Source organism: Aotus nancymaae, unplaced genomic scaffold (assembly GCF_030222135.1).
Source record: "Aotus nancymaae isolate 86718 unplaced genomic scaffold, 86718_ANA_hifiasm-v0.15.2.pri h1tg000019l, whole genome shotgun sequence".
In the NCBI taxonomy this organism is placed as follows: Eukaryota; Metazoa; Chordata; class Mammalia; order Primates; family Aotidae; genus Aotus; species Aotus nancymaae.
In genome coordinates this window covers 45,391,935-45,411,354 of record NW_026988431.1, presented here as the reverse complement: position 1 = coordinate 45,411,354, position 19,420 = coordinate 45,391,935, and positions in this window count along the sequence as shown.

Here is a 19,420-nt window from a genome sequence, read left to right as displayed (position 1 = left end):
GACGTTGCTTGATCAAACATTGAAAATAGAGGTGAATAATTTATAGGTAAGAAACTATATCCTTGATTATGTATATATTATATTTGATCTATAAAATTCATTGGTGAAATATTATTTGGAAAACAAAGTATGATCTATAATATAACATTTTTGAAAAAAACTGGAAGTTTAAATTTATTGGCACATATGCACAGAATGAGTGCACACAGGTATACAGGCTATGAGGAGACACACTAACAACGGATGCAACTGAAGAATCTTTTTAAACTAAATTTGAGCTTCTAAGGCATCAAACCATATCACTGTACATAATTTATTGAGGTGAGAAGTCCAGGCTTGTATATGCAAAATGTTTCTTTTGAATGTATTTGTTTTAACTGTTATTTGGGTACTTACGATTTAATTTTGAAAACGTTGATAACTTGGCTCTTACAATTCAATATTTAACTTGAAATATGTAACAGAGTTTAGGCTTCTGCAATTGTTTTCTTTGTAAAAGATTCTTTTTATTTTATTACCCACTTAGCAAAAGCCTATTCATCCCTCAAGATCTAGCTCAAACATTTTCTGTTTCCATAACACTAAGTTCTGTTACAACACTCACTATATTTCACTCTATTTATAGTGTAACCTGAGTTTCCTCATGCCTCACTAACCATGGAGGTAAATGGGGCCACATAAATGAAAATGACCAAAATTGCTTTAATGTTGCCCCAACCTGCTCAAGTAGTAACTCAGCGCACTGGCAATTGTTTTTCAAATATTTCTTCTAATAGTAGACAGGGTTGATCCATGTACCGACAAGCTGGCTTCACAAGGGACATTTATTGTCTCCCACCAGGCTGACACTGGATACTGCTATGTCCACTGGAAATGTACCATCTCCTGCTGAGCACCAGAGTCTCTGCTGTTGCTCTGGTAGAGCTACTTCAGACTATATCAGGAGGTACCAGACTGAGTTTTCATGGTATCTAGGAGAGGGAAGTGCTGTGCAGAAGTAGAAAGGATTTTCATCTTCACTGCTCTGTTTTATGTTTTGTCACTGTGGATATGAACAGCTCTGCTGTGTTCCCATACCTCAGTGGTTTTTCATGAAAATAGCTATGGAAGTCTATCCCACCACTGGAATCAGATTACATTCCATGGGGGTTATCTTCATTCTGCTGTCTTCCCAGTTATGGCAGATAACAATGTTCAATCTTTTCAGCCTACACAAGAGACATACATAAGCCCTCATGTAGTTATTCTGTACAGTCAGATTCTAACCCATTCAGCTCTCCAACCAGGTCACAGACATGGTCAGAGATGAGTGAATCTCACTTGGGCTGAAGGAGCAGTACCTGCAACATTTCTTTACACATTTTCAGCCTCAGAAGTTTATATGTCCTTGAGGACATGAACCAAAAATATTATTTCTCTGCATTGAATCAGAACTAAAAAGTAAATTTAAACCAACACATAGGTCAGTACCTTAATTTTAAAGACAGCAAACTGTAGCATCTGTTAAGCACTGTGGTTTTACTTGGCTTGCAAGTTGTCAAGTTAACCTACTTATAGTATTGTGAAAACAGGCAGAAGTCGCAAGACTCTTGGATCGGAAACAAAACAAAATACAACACAGCAAGAAACATAAGTTTTATATTTATAACAAATTCCCTTTTCCTACTGGAGTGACCTATTGTTTCACAGCTGAGAAGCCCAAAACTTAGGGGACCCTAATATTTTAGAGTGGGTTGCACAAGCAACCTTCCCAAGTTTTGCCTAGAGTAAATCATTATCTTTATTATACTGGGGATTAAACAAACCTTCCCTCTGTTCTGGAAGGAGACTTTAACTTCCACGGTTGTTCACTATACAGATGTCCTTGAAAAGACAATGTTTTAAGGCTCAACAAAGACCATAGCTGCTTCTGCTCTAAGACATGCAGAAACTCAGGAGACCTATGAAAACTTTCTTCCAGAAGTATCAAGAATTAAAATGACCTTCTGCTTCCAGAGTTAGTAAATAGAAGATGAGAATGCAGGTCATTTGGTACATGATCCAATAATTTCTTGGAGTGAAAAAGAAACAGAAAAGAAATGGGATAATATTAATAGTTAAGTTTTATTGAGTAATACTACTAAGGTCAAGTAAAGCCTTTATAAAATATATTTTTTAAAGTGTTAATATCACTGTGGTTATTCATATACTATATTAAACATATTTATTGTAATAAACATATATACTGTATATATATTATATACACACACACACATATATATATATATATATAGAGAGAGAGAGAGAGAGAGAGAGAGAGAGACAGGGTCTCACTCTGTAGCCCAGGCTGTACTGCAATGATGCAATCAGAGCATTACAGCCTAAACCTCCCACTCAAGCAATCCTCCCACCTTAGTCCCCTTGGTAACTGGGACTATAGACACGTGTCACCATGCCAGGCTAAAAATTTTTGTTTATTTATTGTAGAGATGGAATTTTACCATGTTACCTAGGCTGGTCTTGAACTTGTAGGCTAAAATAATCTGCCTGCCTTGGCCTCCCAAAGTGCTAGGATTACAGGAATGAACCATTGTGTGCAGCCCAACATTATAATATTAATTGTATAAATTCCAAGCCTTTTTCCAATTTTTAAAAAGATTTTGTCATATATGTGTATATATTAGAAATAAATTGTCAGAACAAAAACAAAACCTCATTAATTAAGGTCATATTTTGCACAATAATATCTGAAAAAAATTTCACCAAAGTTAAATAGCTAATATTACCATGACCACTTTTTAAAGGAATATTCTCTAGAATGCTACGTAGTGTGGCCTTGGTATCTTACTGAAAGATGATGAAAAAATATTGACATGCTCACCAAGAGCTCCTCACTGTTGATTCATTATATTTCCCACTGTGAGGAACCATTTTATGATGGTTAGGCCTATAGTTCTGTTCTCTGTCAACACTGGATACTGCTGGTATTATTCCAGATACCTTCCAGAGTCACTCTCTGTATAACACCCAGACAACGAATAAAAAAATAAGTATAACCTTATGAGTACCAGCAGTCATACTGGAAAGAAATTTGGATTGAAAATAAATAATTTTGGGGTCAATTCCCAGTACCTAATGCATGCCAAGAAACATAAATAAAAAAGGGACAAAAACAAGCATTTAGCCATTTTTTACATAAATTTTACTTAATTTTAACTCAAGAGTTAGTGAAGGTTAAAGATTAGGAGTTTATAAGCACATCAATTACATCACAGGATGCAACTGACAAAATCCAGACTGTAGGATGCTCTACAGAATGTGGACAATTTGCTTTTTATCAACAAATAATTAGCAAGATGGGTAGGAGAAGAGAGGGAGAAGAAAGAGGAGAGAGAGAGAAAAAAGGAGAGTTTAAAAGACATTTATTAGACATATATTGCAATTGTTTGTCCTTATTTCGGTCTGAGAAAAGCAAACTAAAAGTTATAAGTTTTAATGAGCCAATTAGGAAATTTGATAGAATTAACAAATTATTGCCATTTTAAAGGTATAATTATGGAATTGTGGTTATGTTTAAAGGAGTCCTTATTTTTTTAGAGATACAAACAGAAATGTTTACAGGTAGTATTAACTGCAATTTGCTTGAAAATAATACAACCTACCACTAACTACCCAGTTAACTACAAAGATCTCAGGTCCCCTTCTGCTTTTGGTATTCATTTACTCCAGAGGTAGTGAAGAAAGAAACCCAAGTCCTTTTGTAACCATGGAAAACTACTCATGGCTTCCCTCCTTGATTCATTTGTTACCTTCTAAATTCAGTGATAATTATCTCAGAATTTTCAGTATAGGTAGAACAAAAACTCATTATTAGCAGAAGCATGTCCAACTCTACATCAAGGATCTGTGAATAAGGCCTTTCCGTATTGCCCAGAAATTATCAGCAACGTACAGATATTAAAATAAATATTACAATTTTGCTATTGAAATATTTGTAAAATTTACTGAGTGGCTGATGGTCCCCTTTTATAGATTTTAGTTGAATTAAATTAATGTGGTTTCAATGGTATAATCAAAACATCACTGTCTTTTCTGACTGTTATATCATACTCATGCTAACGTGACTAACCTACGTTCCCCAAATAGAGCAACTTCTCTGTAAAGGAGGAGAAGTAACAGATTTCTATCTCTGTAGAATCTTACACAGATAACTCATGAGAGTTAGTGGAGCAAAACAGGATGGTGATGCAAAGTGTGATTTTTTTTTCGAGATGGGGTCCCACTCTGTCACCCAGGTTGGAGTACATTGTGTGATCTCAGCTCACTACAACCTCCACCTCCCAGGCTCAAGCCATCCTTCTACTTCAGCATCCTGAGTAGCTGGAACTACAAGTGTGCACCACCATGGCTGGCTAATTTTTTGTATTTTTTGTTAGAGATGAGGTTTAACCATGTTGCAGGCTGGTCTTGAACTCCTGAGCTCAGGCAGTCCATCTACCTCAGCCTTCCAAAATGCTGGGGATTACAACAGGCATGAGCCACTGTTCATGGCCCAAAGTTTGATTTTTGGTAACACTAGTTTGGCATTGATTTTGACTTGCTATTACTAACTTTTGGTAGTCTTGCCTTGATTTAATTGTTGATCCTCAAAGAACACAATGAGTTAGAGGTCCACAGGATAATGAGCACCAGGAGAAAAAATAGTCAACATTAAAGAAATGTTAAACATGTATTGAATTTTTAAACCAAAAAAAGGAGGTGATCACTCTTTGAAAGCAAGTTGAAAATTGGTATTTTTAATAGTAGTGATAAAGAAGATCATTTAGGAGATCCATGTTAGGCTTGAATTGAGGGTAATGTAACTTTTTATTTATTTATTTATTTTTACTTTGAGTTAGAGAAGAGTTATTCTAGGGGAAATAAGAACTCCTCCATGACAAAGGCAAAAAACTCCATAGACTGTGTTTGTGTTTCTCAGTGCTCTGTGTATCAGGTATTTTTTTCAGACCAATGTTGAAATGTCACAGGTTAATGTTTGTTATTACTGGCTTCTACTTACCCTTGTGAAATCGGGAGTGATTGTTCACCTCAGAGGATTTCCTCTTGTAAATGACCCAAGAGAAAACAATAACTCATGCTGATTGCTGTAGTTGGTGATGTGAACATAGAAAACCTTTTACCCTAAGGGAACAATACAAAGTTTAAAAATAAATTGATATTTTGCATGAATTCTAATTGTCTCCAGTGTTAGATTTCAGTTAATTTGGGGACTGATTATAATAACAGCAATAGATAAAAGCCCTGATGTTGAGTGTTCACAAAAATCAGTTGCTGAAAATCATAGTGCACATACAATTTACTGTCCAAACTGAGACACTTCTGAGAATTAAATGGAGCACTGTTCATAATTATGCTGTGAATTAGGCAAACCCTGACCAAACGCTAACATAAAATCATTTTTGTATATGCAATTATCCTAAATACATCCATGAAATATTGAAATAAATATATTGTACCAAATATTACTTATCTTAGTGTATTTTTCAAAAAATAAAATGAAAAAAAAAATACACTAAAAGAAGCCAAGTATGGTGGCTCATGTCTGTAATCTCAGCATTTGAGGAGGGTAGGGAGGGAGAATCACTTAAAGCCAGGAGTTCAAGACCAGCCTGGGCAACAAAGAGAGACCCATCTCTACAAAAAATTTAAAAATTAGCCAAATTCAGTGGCACATTCTTGTAGGCCCAGCTATTCAGGAGACTGAGGCGGGAAGATCACTTGAGCCCAGGAGTTTGAAACTGCAGTGAACTATGATTGCCCCACTGCACTCCAGCATGGGTAACAGAGAGAGAACCCATCTCTAAAAAAATAGAAAGCACTAAAAGTCAAGATCCTATTTTATTTGTCTAAACAGTACTTTTCATACTTAGTGTTATATTTTAAGGAGCAGCAAAATTAAATTTTCTTGATATATCTTACCTAATAAAATCTCTTTAACAGAAGTGATCAACAGAGGTAGTAGCAAATTGGTCAGATAGGCTAAAAAATGAGGTTACATGCCAAAAATAATGTTACACTTTTAATTGATTTCTCTCTTCTTTAATTGCTTTTGCTTCTATTGCTACTGTGGTACAATTTAACACTAAAGTTATCAAATCCAGCTTATTCATTTTACAGATGGGCAAGTCATTTAACTTTCTCAGAATAGTAAACTATAGCCTGGAAGGCATGTCTCTGACAGCTTTTTTCCACTGCAGGAAACTGCCTCTTTAATAGCATTCTATCATTGAATGTCAGTGTTTTGCTCACTGTTCTCTATCTGGGCCCTCTAAGGTGGACCTTTCTGTACCTAGTCTATGCCCCAGTGATATGCAGAGCTCAGCACCTCTTCAAGTCCTTGTAAAGAATGAGAAGCTATTTATTTTGTCAAAGATTTCATGGGGTAGGCAAATGAGAAGTTTAATATTGAACACCTCCAGCAAACCAATAGAGACTTTTTTATTAGTCATGCCTTGTAGTAAACATTTTTGGAAATCATCATTGTCAGGTTTTCTTAACATTCTGGGTATATGGTAACCCTTCTCAGCTTCTTTGGGTTGGGTGGGATCATGGTACTAGTTTTGGTCAAGGGACTGTGACATAAGTGAAATGCATTACTACCAGGTGGAAGCATTTTTATTGTATATATGAGACCTTTTATTCTGTCTTCTACAGCTATGGCACTCATGAGAAGGCCTTGGGTTTTGAGAGTAGAGACATGGGACAGAAGTGGCCTGGACTGCTGAGTTGGAGAGCTGCTCAAACTCACAAGGTAATTAGTGGAAAAAGAAGCCCTAGTTTTCTTAAGGCAGTGAAAGCACTGAGCCATGAGGGTTGTATGCTGCCCATCCTAAATTTACTTATTCTGTCTAGGATATGCCTCCGTGACAGATCATCCTGTCCGCTCCAGTGCTACTCTAATTGAGTTATCTGCAGACTTGCACACATAAAACCATCATTATGCTTGTCTAATCAAAAGGGACCTCCTTAGAGTGGAATCTCTCTTTTTCTGTTTGTGTGTACACATATGTGTCTGTAAGCAATATAGTATTCTGTCATTATTCTACTGACCATTCTGTGAATGTCTTTTGCTGAATCAAGAGCAAGTTTCTTGAAGTTGACAGGGTCTGTAGATAAGCTTCCAGAAATATAAATCTCCTGAAATGATGGCCTTTTTAAATTATTGTCTACGCATGGGTGCATCTCATCTCTAGTTTTTATCAGATTTTCAAAGGAGACTTCTTTTTGTTTTTTTTTTAACTAGGAACCTCTAGTGAAGGTGCTGCATAAGTTTGAAAAGGGGAGAACTTACACAGTGGTCCAGATTCCAGCTCTGATACTTGCTGGTTGTGCTATATATTCTTATCACTGTCCTAGATTTAGGAAGATTAGAAGAATTGATTACTCACTCTAGCTAATTCATAATAATCTGAGGTATATTAACTGGAATACAATTAACTAATTTAAATAACGCTACATCAATTCAGTAGATAGAATAATTTTAGGGCAGAACATTGTCCTACTTGCCTGCTCTCTCCATTTAAGCAAATTACAGAAGTCAAATTATCAATGCATTTGTTGCTAAGCAACCAGTTTTCACAAGAGATATTTCTGTTAGATGAACTATAGTTCAGTTGGTCTGGAAAATACCCTCTCCCTTAGACCATGTTTGAATAGGCAAGACCAATAACTGCCTCCCATATCTCTTCCTCTTCCTTTTCCTCTTCTCCATCTTCTCCTTCTCTTTCTTCTCTACTTCTGAGACTGACCAACACTTATTCAGTATATAGACTACAGTCAGGCCTTCAAAGGCCCAGATGCCTTCCATCATTTTTGTATCACTGCTCAGATCTGATGACCTGATTTATGATTTTTATACCACTCAGAGAGTTATAGTATTTCCAGAGCATCATTATTGTGCCCTCAACTAATTATCTTGTTTCTAGACACAGATAATATTTAAAGGATCATTTTTTCATTGTAAGTATCTCAAACTTTGATACCTTATAATCTTTTATCAGATGTATTATATATGTGATATATCACAGATATATGATATGTATCATACATCTGATAAAAGATCAGATAAGATATAAGATATCACTTATCATATATATGTGATATATGTATCATATATCCATGCCTTAGGATGAATGTAAAAAATATGTTTTAAAAGTCTTTCTGCCATTCTTTATGATATAAAATGTGACAATATAAAAACACTCAATTTTAATAATAATTGGAAAAGTAGACTTCAGAAAATATTTGTATTTTGATTACATTTAATTGTCTTTTTTAAACTTGGTGCCTAGAGAAACAGCTATTTTTAGAGGATACAATTTCTGACTATAGTATTAGAATTATAGCAAGAAGGTGAATGGTGTACATAATACAGTTATCTAGACCAGTGCTTCTCAAATGAATATGCCTTTGAATCACCAGGGGATCTTGCTAACATGCAGCTTCTCATTTAGGAGCTCTGGGTTAGGGCTGAGATTCCACCGCATTTCTAAATAAGCTCCTAGGTAATGCTGGTGCTGATGGCTGATACTTTGAGTAACAAGGGTAACACCACTAACTTAGAATATGTATAGTTTGATCTCTGTAGTCTTCTGTGATACTTTCATAATGAACATTTACCCTTACCCACAGCAAATCAGTATTCTTACTTTGGGACACATCCCATGAAACTGCATTATAATATCTAGTTGGCCTATGTTTGCTCTAAGAATGTGAGATGAGTAACTATTTCTTTCATAATAAATATTTATGTTTTCCAATAGAGAGGTGTACCAAAGTAACAGAGCAGTGGCCAGTGGCGTGCATCTTGCTAAGGTCTTAGGGTTTAGTGAATTGTGCCAATTATACTTCCCAGAGCAATGTTACACCTGGGCAAGGGGACATTTGCTCAGGCATTTATAAAGTTATGTATTGTCGGATAAATTGAGAGAAATAGGAAAGAGAAGCAGTTATGCCTGAGAAGGCTGCCAAATATCTTGGCACCAAAGAATTCTGCTTGATTTCCTTCATGGAGCTTATTCAACTTGGCTTTCTCCCAGTTTAATTTGGAATTCATTTTCTATGGCACTGGCCTTTGACAGTTTCTGACCTTGAACATACACAAATAGTTGAATCTATTGCTACTTTGAAGCAATTGTCACCTAATTTTGGTAAATGTGCTGAAAACTCATACCTTTTTATGTGAAATTGACATATCTAATATGAGCTACTATTAAGATAACTTCAATTACTGTCATAATTTGAGAGATTCTGGCTTTCATAGAACTGTTTGAGCAAGAACATTACTTTCAAATATCATATTTCTTATATATAAAATGGTGATAATAACAATAATCTCTAAAGTTGATGATGAAAGTGGCTGGTTGGCTTTAGAACTTTCTTCATAGCCTCTTTCTAAAACCTTGTGAAAAAGGAAGTTAGAGCAATTGAAGTATTAGTTTAATTTATTGAATTTTATTGCAGGAATTCTAATCAGTTGAATAAAGTATTTTGTACTTGGTATAGTATATATATATCACTATTTATACCTGTTGATTCAGTACAAATCTTTTTTTAAAAATGTATTTTTACATTTCTAGATTTTTAATTCTTTATGATTTGGGCATTTACTATGATAATGGGAAAAAGGGAAGATTATTGAGGCCTTTTCCTAATCTCTTGGGGTTCATGGCTCTATTATGGGGTTTCTCTGAAGATAGCACAAGGCTGAGAACAAAAGGCTTTGAACTCCAGAATAATTTAATAGTCCACTCAAATATAGCAAGTATACAGGAAAGGAGAAATCCCAGAAGGAGAGGAAAAGCAGAAATTTTGGCAGCACTCAAGAGGGCATTACTAGCCCTTTCTTTCTCCTTTACTCATGGAGTACAGTAATGTGGACAGTTAATTTGTTTTTCTGGTTTCTACATAATTGTGGTGCAGGATCTGTTCCATCAAGAGATGTGGAATGAATGACTTTTTCTTATCTGAAAACAGCTCAGCTCAAAGCACAAGTTAGTGTTGATGTTACTGAGATAAGAAGTAGGAAAAAGGTAGCAGAGCTCCTGCAGTCAATGTGCATAGCCATGGATTGAAATGGCATGAATCCATGAGATCCTGTGACTGGAGGGTGCCCAAGGCAGCTGGGGCTTGTGGTATCTTGCTGATACCTCAAGAGAGCTATCTATAGGAACAGTGAGAATAACCTAGCAGCAAGCCTATGGGGTGGAGGGGGAAAAGGAGACTTGTAACATCAAATGTACCGGGAGAAGCCCCAGTGGAGTCCCTCCAGAATCATTTATGAGTAGGTAGACCTTGTGAAAGGAAAATAAACCTTGGGGCCCCCAAAATCACTAACCTAAAGGAAAAAAATCAAGCTGGGAACTGCTTAGGGTAAACCTGCCTCCCGTTCTATTCGGTCATCTCTCTGCTCACTGAAATAAATGTGTATCTGATTGCCTTTCTTTGGAAAGGCTAATCAGAAACTCAAAAGAATGTAATCGTTTGTCTTTCACCTCCCTGTGCCCTGGAAGCCCCCTCCCTGCTTGAGTTGTCCCGCCTTTCCAGATGGAACCAATGGACATCTTACATATATTAATTGATGTCTCATGTCTCCCTAAAATGTATAAAACCAAGTGTGCCCTGACCACCTTGGGCACATGTCATCAGGACCTCCTGAGGCCTTGTCACAGGTGGGTGTCCTCAACCTTGGCAAAATAAACTTTTTAAATTAACTGAGACCTGTCTCAGATTTTTAGTGTTCACATTTTGGTAACCATAAAGGGGCTCTGAGTGGAGATGCCCCGACCTTTGACAAATCTCCTATCAGTACTTGGTACCAGCAAAAGCTAACTACTTTATGGCTTAAACCAATATGACAGTTTGCTAAGGTCTGGAAGTACCCCCTCCAGAGAATCCCTGATCTACCAACATTTGGTCAAGATCTAAAGTTTATTTTGCTGTACAACCTCCCCCCTTTTTTGGAGATTTACTTGCTTCCAAAAAAGAAGGCAAGATTTCTTGTTTCTGTGAAGATGGAAGACAGTTAACTCCTTTATAGAGTTTGAGTTCGCTCCCAGCAAGGAAGATGAGTTCAAGGCTTTTCCCCCATCCCCTCCTTCTAGGATGGTAGAAAGCGGTCTTCAGCTTGAGACCCATCCCCAGGTAAGTAGCTGAATTGGGTTTTGTCTTGGCTGAAGTTTAACAACCAGGTGGTCCTAATTCCTCCTTACCGTAAGAACACTCAGTAATCATATTGTGGGTTTCTGTTGTTGTTGTTTGTTCCAGCCTATCTCCATTCAGATTTGACCAACTGTAACTGACTTGGTCAGATCCAAGTGAGAATTCCAAATTATGGGTAACAAAACCTCTCTAATTTGGCCAAAATACCTTGCAGTTGCACGAGAGAAAACAAAAACAAAAACCATGCACTTGGTTTCTGTGTTTGCTTCCTGTCTTTAAAAAAATGTTCTTTCGTTTACCTTTCTTTCACCCTACCTCCTTCCCTCTTTGCCATCTGCAGTACAAACAAACAAACAGACAAACTAGAGAAGGCTTCTAAATGACTTGAACCCCTTTAAAGAATTCAGAACAAAGGTGCCACTCACCTTTTTTGGGGTGCTCTGTCTTCTTTGTGAAGTTTCAAGAATCATGGGCAGATTTTTCTTAGGTCTGAAACTCTGTTTTCCTGTATTGCATAACCTGACCTCTTTGGCTTTGGGGGTCCAGGAATTACCTTGTACTGTGAGAGGACTTGACCTTGGCATGTGCAATGGCGGATGAGAGCTACAAAATAGGGGTGGCTGAGCACAGTTTACAGGAAGTGGTCTAAGATGTTTTTTCCTTTTTATTCTCTCCTAGGAAGTTATTGTTTAAGGATTTGAACTCTAGTTTGGAGGTGCATTCTAAGGGGTCTTCTCTATTGTTTTTTCCTCCCCAAATTAAGCTTCATTTGGCTGGTCTATGCACATTTATGTGAGGAATTGAATTGTTGTATTTATAAGTAATGAGAAACTGAGTTTTCTCAGCTCTGAAGAGAAAGGGCATTTGCTCCTCTCAGCCACAAGGTGCCCCTGGGAGGTTGACCCCCTGCGATGTGCAAAAACTAATTTTTTAAAAAAAGGATCCTCCAGGAAATACATATAAGGGCTGATCACCTGGGGTTTTTAGCTCTCATAGAGGTCACAGACGTTTGAAGGGAGAAACTGAGACCCATAAGAGGGTGGAACTGACTCAGCTGTGACACACTGTGGAGTCCTACTCACAAACAGCACACATCAATACACCATACAAAAACCCTAGGCCACAGTTCAGTTCCTCCTTTTAAGAAAAAAATTAGTGGGAAACAAATAATTTAAGAATGAGGAGAAAACAAGGAGAATGATCCTCTTGGAAGCACTCTGTAGGTTTTGTGGCACCTCTACTTGCCAGAGATTATGTAAAATTGAAGTAATATGGTCTTTGTGTCCATTTACATTAAGGAAAAAGAGCCCTAAGATTGATCCGCAAACTACAGAGTTACTAAGTTCTCTTTTCCGCTATTTTATTTTTCTCCTGCTTTAAATCTGCTATTATTTTTCTGTTAAGATAAAAACCACTGTTTTGATCCAACAGGTTTTTTGTTTGCAAGCCAGTGAATTTGCATGTATCTCATGGCTAAATTTCTGAAGTAAAAGCTATAGGATCTTTGTGTGTGTGTATATATTTAAAAGGCCTTTATAATTTCTATAATTTTATGTATAATGGGCAATTAAATCCACTTTAATTTCCCTCTAATACACTAAACTCTATCTCTGCATACCCTGTAATGTGAATTTTGCTATTTGATTTTCACCAGGGTTGTTTCCTTTAATATACAAATTTAAGGCTACTTAACTGACAACTGCCTGTGGTTATCAAGAATTGATACAGGTTACCTATTAAAACAGGTTATCAAGAATTTGAAAGTCTAAGAAGGGAAAACAAAATGTCTTTATGAATTTGTTAGATGTACTTCTAAGGGCACGTTTAATATGTCTGTGTATTTATGTGTTGTATACTCAATGTTTCAGTACTGAAAATATATAAAAGAGCTCTAATTTATTGGCTTAAGAAAATAAAAGTGCTTGAATCAAATACTTCATCAGGGAAAAAGACTCATCAAATGTTTTTTCAAGTTTATGTAACTTAGATAAAATCTTTAATAAGCTAACTTTAAAATTATTGGTAAAGTATAATATTAGAAATGTCTTAAGAATTGCCAGCATACATTTTCTGTTTGCATTTATTAATCAAGCAATTCCATACTTATCCCAGCCAAATATTATAAGGTGTCAAAATTTGGTGTGGGGTTTACTAAACTATAAATCCAGCCCAAAAAAGGATAATCTTTGCTTGTGTAATTTTTAATAAATAAGACTTTGATATTGGTTTAATAAAAATAGCTACATCTTGAATTATTTAGTAAAATTACCATAACTTCTAATCTTGTGGCTTTAGGCAGTCTAGCCCACAGGCAATGAAAAGGTTTGTTTTAGGAAAGGACTGTTATTATCTTTGTTTCAAAGCTAAACTAAAAACTAAGTTTCTCTCAAAGTCCAGGCATAAACAAGGACAGCTTGGAGGTTCCAAGTAAGGTGGAATCAGTTAGTTCGTATCTTTTTCACTGTCCCAGTTAGAATTTTGCAATGGTGAATTTCATAACTTTAAACAATGACTACTGCCGTTTTTGTAAATAATCTAGGTAAATAAAATAAAATAATTAGGTAAATGTAATGGAATAAATACTTGTAAACAAATGTTGTAATTTAGAATCTAAAGTTATATTAAATTATACAATAAATATTTCAGTATCTGGATTTTTCCAATAAAAATACATGGTAGGATAGCGTTCTTTCTTAAAAACAAGTGCCCTTTTTAAAAAGGTAAACAATTTTTGTCTAATTCAAAACTTATACAAAGGTTATGAATAAACGATATAATAGAAGCCAGGAAATAAGAGATATAGAGAAGTTATAGCAATAAAGAGGTAGTTTTTGGTAAGAAAGTTTAAAGAGAAATAATTTTATGTGAGAAAGAATCTTATATGGCAAATTTAGTCCTAGAATACAAGACTGGTTGCTTAAGAAAGAGGGATGTCCAGGACCAACCAGAAAGTTCAAGCACGTCATGAATGAAATCACAATAAGAAGATTTATTTAAAAAATAACTCTTTCTATGATCGAGTTGTGTATAATTAAAGGGAAATTATGATGGTCTTGCTAGAGATTGAGTTTTATGTAAAAAACACTTATGCATTAAATAATTAATTAGAACAATAACATTTTCTTAAGCAATTGATTTACTCTTAAGAAATTATATGAGATTTTAATTTTTTTTTTACCCAAAGTTCAACTTGTATTTCATCTCACCATTTTTGGTTTTCTCTCTCTTTTTTTAAAGGACATGAAATGGTAGTGTTCTCCTTCAACTTAGTTCAGCTCGTATAAGTTTCCCCCCCCGCCCATGTTGTGGCCTGATGCTAACAAGATTTTCTTAAAAGTATAAAGGAAATGTTTTCTTCCAACATAATATTCTGTGTACTGCAGAAGTTCTTTTCTTTTGGTAACTGGCCTAACAGATTTTATGCTTTATTGAAATAATTCCTGTGCCATTATTATTAAGTTTTGGTTTGCTTAGAAAAAAAACTGAGATAATTTTTTTTTTTAAATTAAGGCTATTACACTTGTGTATCTTTCTGTATGTGCTTTTTAAGTCCTTGTGACATTGATTTACAGGGCTTTGACTTCTGGGTCTAAAAAGTACAGCAAGTCTTGCTAAATCTTCAACACTGACAGCAATTGAAGCCTCATCTTTGGGCCCTTTAGAAGATGGCAATCAAAATAAATTACATTCCTGAGAAACAGGGCCAGAAATTAAAGCCCAGGGATTATTGCAGAATAGGTGGGAGTGTGAAATTTAACGGCCAATTTTGATAGATAAAAGAAGTTTATTTTCTCTATAATTAAATAAATTAACCATTAATGTCAAAGTCATACTGATGCAAGACCAGCATGTGCAACCCTGTGTCAGATTAACAAGGTTTTATTGAAACATTAATTGACTCCTTAATAAAGGTTATGAAAGGCTTATTATGGAAGTTATATCTTATTGACAAGATTAAAATTATAAAGATTATTTATAAAATTTTAGAATACTAATCTATTAACTTCATGCTGTTTTTATTAGGGCTCATAGTTTGGAAAATTAATTCTCCTCTCTGAAAGAATGAAGGTTTTCACCTTTTTTTGAAATCCTTGAGTTATCACTTTGGTTGAATACATGACTTATGTGACAATGACCTCTCATAAGACTTAGTGTACATTATCAGTAATAATTATAATTGTTATGTCAAATTATTGTGTGCCACAGAGGTAACAAATTTTCTTGTTAATGTCTCTTTGACTATGGCTGCCCTAAAACGTTTTGTCATCCATGGACAATTATTATCTTACTTTGGTCCTCTTTAGAAGGTGGTTTTATAATCAGCTGTAAAACTCTAACAGGTGTTCTTGAATGCAGATTTCTGATAACTTTGGAGATTGTGATGTCAGGATAGAGGAAAAACTTTCAGGATTCATGAAGAGCTGAAATGCTTACAAATATCAAGCAGAACAGGAACTAACCATACAGACTGAACTAATAGAAGACAAGTAATCTTTTTTGTTTTTGCTTAAAATGTTACTGATCCTTTGTTTTGTTTTTCAGAGTCAAGGAAACTTTTCTTTTGCACTATTGACAGCTTTTAACAATTAAGTATACTCCTATAAACAAAATTTGAAGCATATTTGTTTCTCTCTACCTGATTCCTCCAGAATTTGGAAAGTATTTGTGAATATTCTTAACTTATGACAATATAGTTATTTGCATAAGTGCAATAAGAATCTGTTTTCATTTGTATCAGGACACAATGGGAGAAAATGGTTGTTTTACAAAGGCTTTGACTGGAAGGATGTGCTTTCCTTTGACTTATAGAGCTGATAAAAGCCCCTTGGGAAAACTGGCTTCATACCTGGTCTATACAGTCACTGTACAGGGTTCCTGACCTGTCATAAGTAAAGTATGCCACTTTCTGACAGTCCCAGGGTCCCAAGTTATCTTGAGACCTCAAGAGGAGAAGAATTTACCCAAGTCATAGATATTTGATGGTACAAATTCATGGCTTTGACGGAATCAAAAGACTTTAAGAATTTAAAAGTGTCTTATCTCAGATTCCTTCTATGGAGCAAAGTTCCATCAAGGCCAATTTAAAAAGCATATGTAAAAAATAATTATTCTTGCTTCACTTTATACAAATAATCTGGCCAAGTGTAACAAGCAAATCAGTCTTTCAATGATGGATCTTTAGTAAAAATGGGAAACTGGAGAGAGAAAAATTATGTTTTAAAAAGTATAGTATACCTGTTGTTAAAGTCTTGCCTAATGTTTTTCAACTTTTATTATTTTCTACAGTTTGGACTGAATTCTAATTTTCCTTGGCTACAAGTCTTCAAAATAATGTTTTCAATTGTTTTCCCTATTTTCCTAATTTGGAGTCACTGAAAACTAAGCTGTGCTTTTGTAAAGCCTTGCAAACTGAAGTTAGACAACCTAAACTTTGGAAGAAAATAACAGCAACATATTTACATTCATAAGCCACTTTTATACCTGCCTACTGATGTATGGACTTCAGAGTAATGTGACCTATATCAGTTTTCCAGGATTGTTCTTTCGTTTGTTGTTGGTTTTTCTCCCTCCCCTATTTCCTCTTCATAGGACATGAGACTTCTCAACCTGCTAAAAATTATCTTTCCTAATAACTTAGGACCTACCTGTCTAGGAAAAAATATATATACTAATAATCAGAGATCAGACAAAACCTGAAACCAGAGACTGATTTTTTTTCTAAATTGTTTTCTCCAAAAGACTTTTACAAAGAAAATGGGGAAATGTGAAAGAAAAATAAATCTTGGAAATCTTGGGGCCTCCAAAATCACTAAGCTAAAGGAAAAAATCAAGCTGGGAACTGCTTAGGGCAAACCTACCTCCCATTTTATTCAAATTCATCTCTCTGCTCACTGAGATAAATGCATGTCTGATTGCCTTCTTTGGAAAGAAGAAACTTAAAATAATGCAATCATTTGTCTTTCTCCTACCTATGACCTGGAAGCCCCATCCCTGATTGAATTGTCCTTTCTGGACAAAATCAATGTACACCAATGTACATCTTACATATATATTGAGCCGATGTTTCATGTCTCCCTAAATATATAAAACCAAGCTGTGCCCTGACCACCTTGGGGCACATGTGTCCAGGACTTCTTGAGGCTGTGACACTGTTTGTGTCTTCCACCCTGGCAAAATTAACTTTTTAAATTAACTGAGACCAGTCTCAAATTTTGGGGGTTCACAAGCTCATAAGAAGGACCAGACCATCCTGGTCAACATGGTGAAACCCCGTCTCTACTAAAAATACAAAAAATTAGCTGGGCATGGTGGCGCGTGCCTGTAATCCCAGCTACTCAGGAGGTTGAGGCAGGAGAATTACCTGAACCCAGGAGGTGGAGGTTGCGGTGAGCCGAGATTGCGCCATTGCACTCCAGCCTGGGTAACAAGAGCAAAACTCCATCTCAAAAAAAAAAAAAAAAAAAGAAGGACCAGCATTTGGACAATGGTTCCACCATAGCATTCAAAGTCAGCTGTGGTGATCAAAAGAGGAGAGCTGTAACTCCTGCTTTTGACAGAGATATACTGAACATAAAGTAAATAGACTTCTCTATCCTTCTCTTATTTTATCACTCAAATAGACAGGTGCAGGAACAAAAAAATAATAAGATTTAATATAATTGATTCATCACGTAAAAGAAGATTTAGGTTTTTTTCTTCTTTTTTTCATTTTGCTTTTTTTGATTATGACAGTAATTGAATTTTAAAACAAAAGATATATCTAAAATTATACTGCCTAAGAAATCAAATATTTTATTCTTTAAAAATTGATATCTTAAATACCAGTGAATGTTTTCAAAATATTTGCCACATTTAAACATTATATATATTTATCCAGCTTTTTTTCTTTTTCAATTTTTAATTTAAATTTAGGGGATACATGTGCAGGTTTGTTACTTGGGTATATTGTGTGGTGCTGAAGTTTGGGATATGAATTATCTTGTCACCCAGGTACTGAAAATAGTACCCAAATGTCAGTTTTTCAACCCTTGCCCCCTCCCTTCTTCCCCACTCTAGTAAGTCCCCAGTGTTTACTGTTGCCATCTTTATGTTTATGTGTACCCAGTGTTTAGCTCCCAAATGTAAGTGAGAACATGCAATATTTGGTTTCTTGTTCCTGCTAATTTTCTTAAAATAATGGTTCCCAGCTCCACTCATGTTGCAGGAAAGAACATGATTTTATTCTTTTTTATAACTGTGTAGTATTTCATGTGTGTATGTACCACATTTTATTTTTCTAGTCCACCATTGATGAGCACCTAGGTTGATTCCATGACTTAACTATTATGAGTAGTGCTTCATTGAATAAGCAAGGGCAGGTGTCTTTTTGGTAGAACAATTCGTTTTCTTTTGGTTACATACTCAGTAATGGGATTGCTGTGTTGAATGATACTTCCTTTGAGAAATCTCCAAACTGTTTTCCACAGTAGTTGAACTAATTTACATTCCTACCAACAGTGTTTAAGTGTTACCTTTTCTCTGCAGCCTCTCCAATGTCTGTTTTTTGACTTTTTGGTAATAATGATTCTAACTAGTGATTGACAGTGTCTCACTGTGGTTTTGATTTGCATTTCTCTGATGATTAATGGTGAGTAATTTTACATATGTTTGTTGGCCGCCTGTATGTCTTCTTCTGAGAAATGTCTGTTCATGTCTTTTGCCCACTTTTTAATGGGGTTATTTGTTTTTTTGCTTGTTGATTTATTTAAATTTCTTACTGATTCTGCTTATTAAACTTTGGTTGGGTGCATAGTTTGCAAATATTTTCTCCCATTCTTTGAGTTGTCTATTTATTCTGTTGATAGTTTCTTTTGCTGTGACGAAGTGAAGATTTAGAATTTAATAAATCATTTGGTCTTTAAGTCACTGAAATGGACTGAATGTGTCAAAATGGTCTGAAGATTCACCAGTTGACTAAGTTAATTTTTCTTACCATCCTTCCCCACTACACCTAGCCCTTGCAGATAGAGGTGCAACAAAATAGTATTATTAGTTATTTTAGATAGACTTGAGATTTTTCAGTTAAACTTTGAATGCTTTTCAAATATTCACTTTCACATTCAATTAGGAGCCAGACTGCCTAAGTACAAGCTGGACTCAGTGACTTAGCTATGGAAATTTTGGCAGATAATTTACTATGCATCAATTTCCTCATTTATAACATAGGAGTAATAATAGCACC